The sequence below is a fragment of the Lagenorhynchus albirostris genome, chromosome 8 (assembly GCF_949774975.1).
Source record: "Lagenorhynchus albirostris chromosome 8, mLagAlb1.1, whole genome shotgun sequence".
NCBI classification, from domain to species: Eukaryota; Metazoa; Chordata; class Mammalia; order Artiodactyla; family Delphinidae; genus Lagenorhynchus; species Lagenorhynchus albirostris.
In genome coordinates, this window is record NC_083102.1 from 92,755,598 (window position 1) to 92,771,044 (window position 15,447).

The window sequence follows — 15,447 nt, forward strand, 5'->3', positions numbered from 1 at the left end:
TGCATCACTAGACATGGGCCCTCTCTGCTATTCTAGAAATTCTGAGAAAGATGACCTTCCCCTGACATACTCTTGCAACCTTCTCACTGATGCCTTAAATTTCAGTCTTGGAGGTTTATAACTTTGGCTTAAAGCCTTTCCCTCTGGCCTAAGCACGATCCTAAGTTCAGAACTACAGTACAAAAGCCTAATCAACATTTTCCACCAGTTCTTCAAACCAACATATCCAAAAGTATTACCTTATTCTCCTCAGAATTCGCTCCTTCAGACCTTACGAGTTCTGCCAGTCGCTCCCCTATTCCCTCCAAATCCCACAGTAATTTTCCCTCCTCCACCTCCCTTGCCCTAACAGGCACTTGGCAGTCTGGTGCTGGCATGTCCCTTCCCTGCCATTTCCATCTCTTCTGCTCATCCCCATGGTCACTCTCCTTTGTCTCATCATTCCTAGATTGCTGCAACAGAATCCAAATGCGCTCAGCCTCTGCCTGTCCCATGGTAGGAAGACTAAACACAGCCTACAGCAGCAGGAAAGCAGGACAGAAGGAAGAAAGGAAGAGAGGGAGGAAAACGATATTGGAAAATTTTCAATAACTTGAAAATAAAATCAAAGGATGCATCATGAGAAAAATATAAAATCTACCTTGCTTAACAAATTCCATTCCTCAAACACAATCCTTATACACATATATTTCACACTTTTCCCCCAAATTTTCAAAAGATAGTCATGGATACTTCCTAGTAGTCTAGTCAGACGCTAGTCTATGAATCACTGTAATTAAAGAAAGCCTGTAAGAATCAATCTGAATGTAGTAACATAATGTATTGAACCTGAGATATTTTTTAATCAAAAAATGTTCTCCAAGAATTACCAGCCTTTTAGAGGCCAGGGTGTCTTAAGAGGTTATAATACAAAGATTATTGTTTAATAATAATTTTACAGGTTCTGATTTAAATGTGCTCTCTGTATCACTGGATCTTTAGGTCAAACTTGAGGGAAAGGGAGTCTCAGCTCAGTATAAGAAAGACATCAACAACAATAGTGTCAGGAGTTCCCTGGTGGCCTAGCGGTTAGGATTCTGGGCTTTCACTGCCGTGATCCAGGTTCAATCCCTGGTCAGGGAACTGAGATCCTGCAAGCTGCGTGGTGTGGCCAAAAAATAAAATAAAATACCAAAAAAAACCCCCAAAACCCAAAACAACAACAATAGTGTCTACAACAGAATGGGCAGAATCAGAGGAAAGTAAGCTGGGGGGGTGGGGGTGGGGGTTGAGTATTTGTTAGGAAATTGTAGGACCGACTTAAACATGCATTAGTGGAGAAAAGTAAAGGAACTCCTTGATCAATGGTTTCTCAAACTAGTCAGTCATCAGAAACACTTGAAGAGCATGTTATAGTTCAGATTCCTTGGCCTCACTCATAGAAATTCTAATTTGGCAGGTTTGAGATGGAGCCCTGGCACATGTATTTTTACAGAAATCCTCAGAAGACTCTAACACAAAGCCAGCTTTGGGATCCACTACCCTATGTTGGTTTCTCAAACTGGAGAAACCATGATCTACCCCAAGTATGTCCATAGATTGCGTCCCTCATCCTGGGATCCACAGACCTCATTTTAAGAAATATTGCACCTAATCACCCTGCATTTGTGATGTTATTTTGGCAGAGTTATTTTATTCAGTTATAGAGCTAAACCTGTATGTTTTCCAGCCTAACACTCTTAGCTTTATTCTGTACAGCTGTATATATAGCTGGCCAAGCTGTGTGGCATGTGGGATCTCAGGTCTGCGACCAGATATTGAACCTGTGCCCCCTGCAGTGGAAGCATAGAGCCTTAACCACTGGACTGCCAGGGAAGTCCCAACACTCCTATATTCTTAATAGTGAACATATTCACAATATTTGTAACCCAAGCTCATGGTTGGAGAAACCAGTTTGAGAAACATTGTGTTAGAAATTTTCTAAAGACCCTGAGATTTAACAATGCGGTAACTGGAGTTTCTGATTTGGGCTCAATTAATTCCTAAAGAAAGTTCTTAGGGGAAAAAAAAAAAGAGGACTGTGCGTGGAAGTACAGGTCGGGGGCAGGGAAGGGAGCAGGTAGCATATTAGTCCTTGAGGACAGAATCTGTGGCCTTTAAAAGCCCTTTCAGGGGCTTCCCTGGTGGCGCAGTGGTTGAGAGTCCGCCTGCCGAGGCAGGGGACACGGGTTCGTGCCCCGGTCCGGGAAGATCCCACATGCCGCGGAGCGGCTGGGCCCGTGAGCCATGGCCGCTGAGCCTGCGCGACCGGAGCCTGTGCTCCGCAACGGGAGAGGCCACAACAGTGAGAGGCCCGCGTACCGCAAAAACAAAAAAAAAAAAGCCCTTTCACCAGGGCCTGGAGCAGGGTCTGGCACAATAGGCAGTCAACAGATACTTAGGGAGGGAGGGAGGGAGGGAGGGAGGGAGATTATGTTTGTCATAACCAGATCATTTGCCTGTATTTGTGGCTTAGCAAGCCATATAAAAAAACCTACAAAAAGTCATTTTTGAGATAATCAAGGACATTTGAATAGGGTTTGAGTATTGCATGTTATTAATTTATTGAAAATCTTATTAATATTAGTTTTTTTTCAGATGCTACTAATATACTATGACTTTTGCTAGGTGCAATCATGGCACAGTGATTTATTAGCGATGTAAAAGGTCCTTTCCAGTGAGAGATGTATACCGAAGAATTTATGAGTGAAATTTCAGGATGTCTCAAGCAATAGATGAAACAAAATTCACAAATCGTTGCTAATTGCTAAAGATGAGTGGTTTGTATTCAGGGGTTTGTTACAGCACACATTGTGCTAGTCTTTCTATGTCCCTGTATGTAACAAAAGGTAAACAGCCTCTTTCCTGAGAGAAACCGGTCTTCTTGTGCTAAGGCATGCGTATGTAATGAATTAACTTTGCTTCTACGTAACCAGATCAAAGCATTTCTGCGTGGTCCCTGTGGTTCCTCCTCAATGACTGAGAACATTTTAGAGAGAAGTAAAACCCGTAATCCAGAGGGAGTGCCCCGTTAGGAAACAGGAAGGCACAGTCAGGGCTTACCTAATCTTTCTTTGCCTCAGCTCATGCACATGTGAAATGGGGATAATAATACCCACCTTATAAGTGGTTGAGATGAACTGCCTGCCCTTCTCGTTGTCCTGGTCAATTGATTGTGCACTGTCTGAACATGGTGGCTTCTGCCCAAGGCCAAAACAGGGGATGAGGGAAGAGGAAGCATTGGAAGCAATGGTTGTGGGCACACGCCTCTGGACACAGCCCACAAGGACCTGCTTTCCTATCCTGACCCCATGACCCTTAAGCTGTGTGATTTAGGGCAATGACTTAACCTCTCTTAACATCAACTGCTTCTCCCGTGAAACAGAGATGGTATTACCCAACGTGCTGTTGGGAAGACTGAAGCATTGTAGGTAATGGGTCTGGTGGTCTGCATGGTATACAGCAGATGCTCCGTAAGTTAGTGATATAGGCAGGAAAAGCCTCTCATGGCTGCTCTCCCACCATGGCCATTCAGACCTCACAGGATTCTTTGCACCTTGGATTTTAGATGCTGATAACTGGTTTCTGTAAGGTGAGGTCAGGGCAGAGAAGACCCAGGGAAGGGTTGGTAGGCTGCTCAAAAGACACCCTCCATAAGGGCTGATGGTGGGGTTTTAGGTGAGGGAGATGAGAAGGAGAATGCTTGCAAGAGAGGCAAGGGGAATTCCTGGAGCAAATAGTGAGGGAAAGGAGGGTATGCTCCAAGGAACACACGGAGAACTGGCATTACCTGTGAATATGAACATCTATAAACAGAGAAGAAAGTTAGTTAGTGCTTATTATATGCCAATGATTATTCAAGGTGCTTTAGGTATGTTAATTCACGCAAACCTCTCAGCAACCTTTGAGGTATGTACTATTATCATCTCCATTTTACATGTGCGTGAACTGAGACAAAGAGCAGTTAAGTAACTTGCTTAAGGTCCCCCAGCTGGTAAGTGGTGGGGCTGGGTCACACCAGGTAGGCTTATTTTAATGTCCTTCCACCAAACCATGAAACTGATTGTGATTGTGCGCCCCTGTGTTAGGGGCGCACAGAAGTCAGGGTTGTCACATCTTGGTTGATCTTTCTTCCCCTGAAAATTGGGTCACCCTAACAGTCCCTGGTTTACTCAACCAGGGCACTTTCAGTATCCAGCATCTTTTTTCTTTTTTTTCCTCTTGGCTTGTCCATTGTCTGTTCTCAGATGGGATGTCCTCGCCGTTCCCATAGAGCAGTCAGGGTTCAATTAGAGGAAAAAACACCACCACTAGGAGTGATATATAACATTATAAGCACTAAATAATTTTGTGAGCTAAACAGCCTATGTACTGGGGTCTGAAGTCTCCAGGGCAGGTATTCTAGAAGTGAAGATGAAGATGGATATGAAGTGGGAGAGATCAAGGACAAACTGGAACGCACAAGCATGAAGCTGGGACCAAAGGACAGACTGGAACTCACATATGTCTTTCAAAAAGCCTCCAAGTTCAAGGGAGTGGGTGTCCTATAGGAAAAGCCAGAGCCCTCCACTGTGGAATTAACCACACACCTGGCTCGGGAGTCAGAAGCTGAAGGAGGCTCCCACAGGGGAGGGGATTGGAGGGGCAGTGAGCTCAGTGGCTGCCCACACCAACGAGTTGAGACAGGAGCTTGGGCTGCGACGGTGCCTCACACCCCAAACCAGTCTCCGGAGAAGGAATATGGCTACTGTTTCACTTCTGCCCTCCAAATTCCACCCCAGAATGTCTCTTGCGGCCCATGCCAACCTGAAACTGTGCAGGGAAGGGAATTTGGGGAAGCGTAGCTCCAGTTTAACTAAATTGCTACAATGAGGGTCACCCTACTTTTGCCGGGGAAGCCCCATCATTCTTTCTCTGGCTGTCAAGCTGAGGGGAATAAAAATACCTCCTGCCCAGGCAATTTCCTCTTTCTAACATTTACTTTATGTTTTGTTTTAGAGCAAAAGAGGAGTTATTCCCTGCTGCCAGCCTCTACTCTGAACCCCTGGGTGTGTCATCTGCTTCTCTTCAGAACCACCGACACCCTCTGCCCTTGGGCCTCTTCTCTCCAAAAGTAGGTTGTTATCCTAATCAAAAGAGTCACCAGTGGTTTGATGAGTTTGGGAAATGAAGCTAATTTTTTTAGGGTCTTAATTATGTAATTGCTATGTTCCAAAACAGAAAAAAATATATATATATTTAAGTCTCGGAAAGTGTCTTTTGAATATGCCATAATTATATGAAGTAACATAAACGACAGTGTAATATGATCTACCATACTGATCTCCAGGGTAGGTGTAGGCACAGAGTTGCTTTTATTTAAATATACTAACAATTAGAGGTAGCATAGCCTAGGTGAGTGGTTGTCACACTTTGGCCTGTGGCAGAATCCTCTGGAGGGCTGGTTAAAAGTCTGCTGGTTCCCATCGCCAGAATTTCTGGTTCTAAAGGTCTGGGGTTGGCTTCCCTGCTGGCCCAGTGGTTAAGAATCCATCTGCCAATGCAGGGGACATGGGTTCGAGCCCTGGTCTGGGAAGATCCCACATGCCGCAGAGCAACTAAGCCCGTGGGCCACAACTACTGGGCCTGCGCTCTAGAGCCCATGAGCCACAACTACTGAGCCCGTGTGCCACAACTACTGAAGCCCACGCGCCTAGAGCCCGTGCTCTGCAACGAGAAGCCACTGCAATGAGAAGCCCTTGCACTGCAACAAAAAGTAGCCCCCGCTCACTGCAGCTAGAGAAAGCCCGCGCGCAGCAACAAAGACTCAACGCAGCCAAAAAAAAAAAAAAAAAAAAAAAAAAGGTCTGGGGTAGGGCCCAGGAACTTGCAGTTCTATTGAGTTTCCAGGTAATGATGGTGCTGCTGGTCTAGGGGCCACACTTTGAGAACCACTGGTCTTGTGGTTAAGATCACAGGCTTCTAGGCCAGACATCATGGGTTGGACTCCCAATTCACCATCTGTTTGCTGTGTGACCTTGAGCAAATTACTCAATATCTCCATGCCTCAGTTTCTTTATATGTGAAATGAGGATAATAATGACACTTACCTTTGGGGGTTATTGTGAGGTTTAAATAAATTAATCCACATAACGTATGGATACTTTAGTTTTTTATTTTGTAATTTATTTATTTTTGGGTGTGTTGGGTCTTCATTGCTGTGTGGGGGCTTTCTCTAGTTGCGGCAAGTGGGGGCCACTCGTTGTTGCAGTGCGTGGACCTATTGCAGTGGCTTCTCTTGTTGCGGAGCACGGGCTCTAGGCAAGTGGGCTTCAGCAGTTGTGACACGTGGGCTCAGTAGTTGTGGCTCGCTGGCTCTAGAGCGCAGGCTCAGTAGTTGCGGCATGCAGGCTTAGTTGCTCCACGGCATGTGGGATCTTCCCGGACCAGGGCTCGAACCCGTGTCCCCTGCATTGGCGGGCAGATTCTTAACCACTGTGCCACCAGGGAAGTCCGTATGGATACTTTATGCATCTATAAAATACTTTTATCCACATAAAATATGGATACGGCACACGGTAGATATCAAATATTTGCCATTATTTTAATTCAGAATGTTTTGTGAGTCAGTGATTACATAGCAAATGCATATTATAAAATATTCCAGATCCACAGATCTTTTACACTCACAAAGGCTGAGTTTAGAAAAAATGGAGGTTTTAAATTTAATTTCTAAGTAATCGGTTGTGGAGTTCCCTGGCGGTCCAGTGGTTAAGACTCCGTGCTGCCAATGCAGGGGGCTCGGGCTCGATCCCTGGTCAGGGGAACTAAGATCCCACGTGCCACCAGGCCAAAACATTTTTAAAAAAAAGAAAAAGTAATCAGTTGTGAAATTGTTATGTCTCTTCCTACTTGTCCCTTAGTATTTCTCTAATGATCACGGAGCTTGGAAATACCCAGCAAATGCATTAGGAAAAAAGAAAAATATAGCAAATGCCAGTTCTTTTACAAAACATTATCATTTAAGGGAAAAGGTAGCATTATGGCAAAGTTTGAGTTCAATTTCCCAGTTGACCACAAGGTGGCAGCACCACACGGGATTTTGCAGAAGAGTAGTATTGCTCAAAGTCGCCTCCCGCACACCCCCTGCACGAGGCTGCCCTCTTGGACTCTGAAATCCACTTCCTGGATCTCGGTCCCTTTCTTATCCTTGTTTAGGCTTTAGACCATCCGTGGACCGAGCCCCATTCCTGTTGCGGACTCGAGGGTCAATTCACGGATTAGAAAAACAGGGTTTCACTGCAAGACTAACCTGATTTGTAATTCGGAACAGCTCCCTGTGCGACTCTGAGCCTCAGTTCCCCCGGTGTAAACTAAGACAGTGGAATAGGGGCCCTCCGCGGTCATCAGCCCAGGGTTCCAAGTTCCGAATCAGGTTTGTAGGAGGTGTCCACAGCAGGCAAGTGGGTTCACAGTCCCCGGTGATTTCTGGCTGCAGGAATCCAGGACCCGCCACTGTGTGCCAGAGACCAGCACGACGCCCTCCGGAGCATCCTGTTTAGGGCCTAAGAAATGTAAAACGTTGTGTGCTATATTAAAGCAAACCAGGATGTTCAGGAGATTCCGTGGAAAGTCGTGTCAATTTTTAACGTAAAACGGATTACTTCAATGAGATTACATGCCTCAGAAGACTTTTTCAGGGATCACCTGTCCACTCTCTTCTGCCTTCAGGGTTACCTCGGTGGAGCCTGTCGCTTTGAGCAAGTGTTTTTGTTTAATTGACGCCTAACGGGTTTTGTTGAACTGAAACTTCTTTTGGAGAAGGATGCTCTGGCGCCCTCTGGTGACTTATCCCAAGTAATGCGTCACTCGCCTTAAAACGCCTTGCTTTCAACTTCTTACACCAAATAATCCAGTTTTTGCCTTCTGAGTCCTATGTTAGCCTGCTTCTGGATTATTACTTTTACTGCTAACTCTATGAACCACACCCCCGCCAAGTATGGTTATGAGATTCCGTGCTGGAAATATAGACTCCAGGCGAGCTTAGAGTGGAAGCACGAATAAACTAACGTGGCAGGAGTGCCAAGTCTTTGACCTTGGCTCATTTCATAGGAAAAGAACATGCCTTAGGAGAGATGGTTGTCAGTCCCAGCGGGGAGAGGGAGTGTCTGTGATGAGCCTCATATTTTCTGTGCTTACGGTCCAGGTAGCTGGCTCTCTGGAATCCCCCTGCCCTTTCCTCTACCTCCCATCTCCCTGGCTCACGTGGTATGACTTGGTGGCAACCCAGTTCCTCGCAGGCTGGCCCCTGTTGGGACTCTGACTCTATCCTAGTGCTCCTGGCTAGTGAGGGGCCAGATCCTGATCCTTGTGCCTGGAAATGTTGCTAGAAATACCGTATTTCTCCAGGGACCAACTGCATCAGGATCTCCTGGGATGCTGCTTACATCCAGACTCCTTGGGTCCAGCCCCGGACTTGCTGCATTAGAATCTCTGAAAGTAGAGATGAGAATTATGCATTTTAAACAAGATCCCTGGGTGATTGTTAGGGAAGCCAGGATTTAGAAATTGATTCATAGACGTGTGACTTCACAGACATGATGATGATCACGATACCCTCTGTCCACATAACAAGTGTCTGCATTTCTGCTACCACTTCCCCACCCCACCGCCAATATGACTGTGCACCTTCTTAGATCTGAGCATCAGCCAGGGTGCACAAGCATGAACCTCCTGGCTTCTGTCCCAGGAAGCACATCATAGAGTAAGTTTTCTATCTCTTTCCTGAACCCCTTTTATCATCAATCAGGTTAGTGTTTCTGACCAAGACTCTTTGCTGAGCAAACTTAAATTATACCCCTAACATTAAAATGTCAAGGATTAAGAAGTTGATCCTCTATGTGGTACATATATACAATGGAATACTACTCAGCCATAAAAAAGAACAAAATAATGCCATTTGCAGCAACATGGTTGCAACTAGAGAGTATCATACTAAGTGAAGTAAGTCAGAAAGAGAAAGGCAAATACCATATGATGTCACTTATATGTGTAATCTAAAATATGGCACAAATGAATCTATCTATGAAACAAAAACAGACTCTCAGACATAGAGAACAGACTTGTGGTTGCCGAGGGGGAGGGGGAGAGGGAGCAGGATGGACTGGGAATTTGGGGTTAGTAGGTGCAAACTATTACATTTAGAATGGATAAACAAGGTCCTACTGTATAGCACAGGGAACTCTATTCAATATCCTGTAATGAACCATAATGGAAAAGAATATGAAAAAAATACATATATATTGTTTTATATATATATATATATAACTGAATCACTTTGCTGTACAGCAGAAATTAACACAACATTGTAAATCAACTATACTTCAACAAAATAAAGTTTAAAATAAATAAAAATAAATAAAAGCTACCTACCAAAACAGTTGTGTGGTATTTTGGTAGCTTTGCTGAGGCACCTTTTGTCTATCTGTGTCTGTCTTTCTGTCTATGGAGGGCATGGCATGCCATTGTGCACTTGACATTAACAGGAATAACATGAAATTGAGCACCTGCTCTTTCTGTTAGACAGAAACTATGAGGTCTGGGGCCTGAAACCCATCCTAGGGTTCAGGGACTCAGTGGTGGGAAGGACAGTGAAGTCCAATTTGTTGGCCAGGGCAGGAATCCCATCCCCTCACGCTCACTGAAGGGACATTGTCTTAGATGCCAACTTCTGCAGCTGCCTGCCCTTGGACCTATTTTCAGGTGTACTTTTCACCCGAGTACCCAAGTCCTTCCTCACCCAGCAAGGCTCAGAAAAGAGGTGGTGAACAAAATAGCCTAGGAGGTCACTAACACTGGTCACTAGTGCTATGAGTGCGGACACTCATCTCAGACGCTGAGCAGTGCTGTCCAACGTGGTAGCACAAGCCACATGTGGTCATTGAGCACTTGAAATGCGGCTCATGCAGAATGTGCTGCAAGTGTGAAAACATACACCAGACTCTGGACACACAGTAAGAATATAAAATATCTCCTTGACAGTTATAGATAGATAGATAGACACATGGATAGATAGATAGATGGCATGCGGAAATGATAATATTCTGGATATATTGGGTTAAATAAAATGTATTACTAAAATTAATTTTACTTATTTGTCGTTTTCAAATTTGGCTACAAGGCAATTTAAAATTATATAATGTGGCTTGGACGCTACTGGTCTGGGCCCATGGTATTTGACCATTTCCACTGTTTCCAATCCTTTGGAACTTAACCACTTCCCTAACATGAACTTTCTGGTTTCTCCTAGTTCTTTCCCTCCTGGACAGCCCTATTCTATTGCCCATGGAGCTGTGTGACACATGCCAGCTCTTGCTAAAAAGTCCTGCTGGAGTGCCCCAAGTTGCCCACTCCATTGCTACATGACTCTAGCTGTTAGAAGATTCTTTCTTATAACCAAAATAGGCTTCCCTGAGACAGCTTTCTATGAGAATAAATGAGCCATGGTTAATAACCTGATAGCAACACATTTATGCCATTTATTTAGTCGAGTCCCTATTTAGTTTGTTTTCAGGTTTCTAAAATGTGTATTATGATAATCATCCTTATGTTTAAATTTTTATACACATATTAAATAATTTGGATAAATTCTTACTAATACAATCTTTTAAGCTTTTCACACTGTTCTGTATTACATGAACAACATTGGGCATTATAATTTTTAAGATCTTTGTAATTCTTATAAAATGGTAATTTTGTTAAAAATTTTACATTAAAATGGTTTAAAATAAGTTTAAAATGGTAATTTATTGTTTTCTTTTGCTTTAGTGTTAGTATATTTTAACTTTCTTTGTTTATTTAGAACTTAATTTCATCTCAAGCTCCCTTTCTGTTGATGGTAGAAATTAAACAGAATTCAAATGCTAGTTCCTATGTGCATGTTTTCTTCTAGAGGTGATCTATGCATTTTCTACACAAATGTACCATATAATACACGTTTTTCTATGCCTTTCATTTTCATATTTATTCTGTTTTTAAAAAAGAAAATCCTAGGCTGGCTTTTTAAAAATATTTAGTTGGCTGCACCGGGTCTTAGTTGTGCATGAGGGATCTTCGTTGCCACGTGCAAGATCTTCAAGGGCCTGGGGATCCAGTTCCCCGACCAGGGATCAAACCCGGGGCCCCTGCGTTGGGACTGTAGAGTCTTAACCACTGGACCGCCAGGGAAGTCCCTAGGCTGACTTTCTAAAAAGTCCTCCTTCACAAATGTCACTGATTACCTTAGCCTTGTAATAAACACAGGAATCCACTTTAAGGAGCAATTCAGTTTCCTTTTTTTTTTTTTTTTTTTCACTTCACCCTTCTTTCCTTTATTTCTACTTGTCTTTTCTTCAGATGGAAGAGTAAGCAGTCAGATCCTGAGTGTCCCGGAACCCCCAGTGGACAAGTTTGCTCACCCCTGCATCTTGTGAGCTGGAAACGGTGGGCATGAAGGCCCTGGGCCAGGCTGCAGAATCTCTCCACTAAGACCTGCTGATGGAGGCAACAGGTAAGAAATGACTGAATTCTTCTTCTTGTAAGAAGTCCCAGCCTCTCCTCCTCAACCCCCCAGGTTCATTCCTTTCTTTTATCTCTTTGTCTCAGTTTAACAATGCTTTACATATAACTGGCACTATATCAATACTTGTTGAATGAATGAATGAATAAATGTAAATATCAATGGGTGAATGCTAACCCTGGAAATATCTGGTTAGGCTTGTTAAAGCAACACCGAAGATTTTCATCTGTGTGAATGACTTACCATGAATGACCAGTGATAGGGTAGCACAAACACCATTGGGATATCATAAAATCATATATTGTTAGAGCTGGAAGGGGCCCTTGAGCTTTGCATGTCCCAAGGTTCCCAACTGATGAATACCATCAGAATCTAGCTGGCAGGTGTATTTACTTAGCTTGTAGTCTTGCTGCTGATGTTGGTTTTCCCCTTGGAATTAGTTACCAACATATAAATACTGGAAGACTTCATAAAAAGTGTTTTAAACTGGAGTGTCTGGCACTGCTAGGTCCGTAGCTACACACAACACCCTGGGCTGAGCCGTTGCTGCCCTATTTTAGATGGGATGCGTTCTATTCATCGATGGAGCCCTCAGCTGCACACAGTGCACCTGACACACACACAGGACTTGTCTGGCCCTGGGAGAGGTTGCACTTGTGATGCCTAACCTAGTCCAATGCCAATGTAGATAAGGAAACTGAAGCCCACTGAATTTACCTCCCTAAACAGTTTGCTTGATTTTAGCCTCATCCCTGCACTATCTTCCATCTACTTCCAGAGTAAGCTCCGGAAAACACAACATTGACTAGGTCACACCCCTGCTTAAAATCCTTTGGTGGCTCTACTAGATCTAAAGATCCCAATCTTCTTATCATGGATTATGAGACCTTTCAGTGGAAAGCCTGCTTTGCCAACTTTAACTCGGACAACTCTGACTCACCGGCCACACCAGGTATCTTCATGTTCCTCTACTCTGCCATGTCCTCTTGTGCCTCAGCGTCTCCATATCCTCTGTTCCCTTTTCCTAGAAGGCTTCTCCCTATCTGTTTATGTGTCTGACAATTTATTCATATTCAGTACTTAGCACAGGCACCTGTGATTCTCCCCGGTGAATCCTTCCACCCTCACGTCTCTACCATGGGACACAGTTCACAGTCCTCTTTATAGCTCCTGGAACCGTTTACTATGACTTCCCCACTAGACTGTGTGCTCCTTGAGGAAAGGAACCACAGATCATTCATTTTTATCTTAATTATTTATCCCAGTGCTCAATAAATGATGAATGAATGAATGACAGCCTTGCTCCAGGTGACTTTGTTAGTGACATAGCTGTGAGACACTATGGTCTTCCCCTGATTTCCTCCTGTAGCGTTACGACCAGGAGTCCTTTGCAAACAGAAGAGAGTGTAGGGACAAGCTTCACTCTTCCCATATTACCAGACTGTCTCAGGACCCTTAGTCTTCAGCGTTTGTCGATTTTATTCCTCCTCTTTCTTCTATACATATTGTATACCTCATCTTGGCTTCAGCTTCCCACTTAAAAAATTGACTCCCAGGGCTTCCCTGGTGGCGCAGTGGTTGAGAGTCCGCCTGCCAATGCAGGGGACACGGGTTCGTGCCCCGGTCTGGGAAGATCCCACATGCCGCGGAGCGGCTGCGCCTGTGAGCCATGGCCGCTGAGCCTGCGCGTCTGGGGCCTGTGCTCTGCAATGGGAGAGGCCACAACAGTGAGAGGCCTGCGTACCACACACACACACACACACACACACACACACACACACACACACAAAATGACTCCCAAACATCCATTTGACTCCAGATAATTAACACAAGCCAATCATGGAAATTCTATACTCCATGCCAGTGGGTTCATAAATGGTTTGCGGCCAAAACCTGGCCAGTGAGATGTGAGGAGAATCCTGCTGGATGGAAGATAGCTCTGAGACATTGTCCACCATCCTAAAGAAAAGCCATGAGAACAGATGTCTCCTCCCTTTATCATCTGGACATTGTCATTTCAGAATTTGATGTATACAAGTGCTAAAAATATCTTGCCACAAGCCTGAAAACGAAGCCAATATCAAGGATGACAGAAAGATGGGAAAAACCTGGAATGAAGGTATCACTGAACAAATGAATTAACCAACCCTGATTCTTATTACCAAATGAGGGTATATTGGTTTTTTAAATTTTTATTTATTTATTTATTTATTTATTTTTGGCTGCATTGGGTCTTCGTTGCTATGCACAGGCTTTCTCTAGTTGCAGCGAGTGGGGGCTACTCTTCATTGTGGTGCGCGGGCTTCTCATTGCGGTGGCTTCTCTTCTTGCGGAGCACGGGCTCTAGGTGCGCGGGCTTCAGTAGTTGTGGCACGCGGGCTCAGTAGTTGTGGCTCACGGGCTTAGTTACTCCATGGCACGTGGGATCTTCCCGGGCCAGGGCTCGAACCAGTGTTCCCTGCATTGGCAGGTGGATTCTTAACCACTGTGCCACAAGGGAAGTCCCTGAGGGTATACTGTTAATTGCTACGTTAGATAATAAACTTCCTTCCTGTTAAGCCAGTTTAAGTCTTGTTTCTATAATTTGGAACCAAAACATGTTACCTGATGTAGTTCTTCAATTCCCACTATCATTCCTAAAATAACTACATATAATCCTCAACTTTCTAATCCCTTTTTTAGTCTGTGAATAGCGTATTATATAAGCTTTGGGTGATCTAAAATTGAGCACCAAAGAGGAACCAAGATGGAGGAGTAGAAGGACGTGCTCCCACTCCCTCTTGCGAGAACACCAGAATCACAACCAGCTGCTGGATAATCATCGACCGAAAGACACTGGAACTCACCAGAAAAGATATCCCACATCCAAAGACAAAGGAGAAGCCACAAGGAGATGGTAGGAGGGGCGCAATCACAGTAAAATCAAATCTCATAACTGCTGGGTGGGTGACTCACAGACTGGAGAACACTTATACCACAGAAGTCCATCTACTGGAGTGAAGGTTCTGAGCCCCACGTCAGGCTTCCCAACCCGGGGGTCCGGCAATGGGAGGAGGAATTCCTAGAGAATCAGACTTTGAAGCCTAGTGGGAACTGATTGCAGGACTTTGACAGGACTGTGAGAAACAGAGACTCTACTCTTGGAGGGCACACACAAAGTAGTGTGTGCATCGGGACCCAGAGGAAAGAGCAGTGACCCCAGGGGAGACTGAACCAGGCCTACCTGCTAGTGTTGGAGGGTCTCCTGCAGAGGTGGGGGGTGGCTGTGGCTCACCGTGGGGACAAGGACACTGGAAGCAGAAGTTCTGGGAAGTACTCCTTGGTGTGAGCCTTCCAAGAGTCTGCCATTAGCCCCAGCAAAGAGCCCAGGTAGGCTCCAGTGTTGGGTTGCCTCAGGCCAAACAACCAACAAGGAGGGAACCCAGCCCCACCCATCAGCAGACAACTGGATTAAAGTTTTACTGAGCTCTGCCCACCAGAGAAACAGTCAGCTCTACCCACCACCAGTCCCTCCCATCAAGCCTCTTAGATAGCCTCATCCACCAGAGGGCAGACAGCAGAAGCAAGAAGAACTACAATCCTGCAGCCTGTGGAACAAAAACCACATTCACAGAAAGATAGACAAGATGAAAAGGCAGAGGGCTAGGTACCAGATGAAGGAACAAGATAAAACCCCAGAAAAACAACTAAATGAAGTGGAGATAGGCAACCTTCCAGAAAAAGAATCCAGAATAATGATAGTGAAGATGATCCAGGACCTAGGAAAAAGAATGGAGGCAAAGATCAAGAAGATGCAAGAAATGTTTAACAAAGACCTAGGAGAATTAAAGAACAAACAAACAGAGATGAACAATACAATAACTGAAATGAAAACTACACTAGAAGGAATCAAT

At 44.5% G+C, this 15,447-nt stretch overlaps 1 long non-coding RNA gene across 2 annotated transcripts in view; it reads right to left on the reverse strand.

Moving 5' to 3' along the window:
- Positions 1-15,447, reverse strand: part of LOC132524847 (uncharacterized) — a 56,234-nt gene that overhangs the window by 27,064 nt on the left and 13,723 nt on the right. For both annotated transcript variants that reach the window (XR_009542061.1, XR_009542062.1), the window contains 2 exons: positions 8,394-8,490; positions 7,310-7,562 (listed from right to left, as the gene is read on the reverse strand). This is a non-coding gene — a long non-coding RNA (uncharacterized LOC132524847). The remainder of the gene's footprint in view (positions 1-7,309; positions 7,563-8,393; positions 8,491-15,447) is intronic.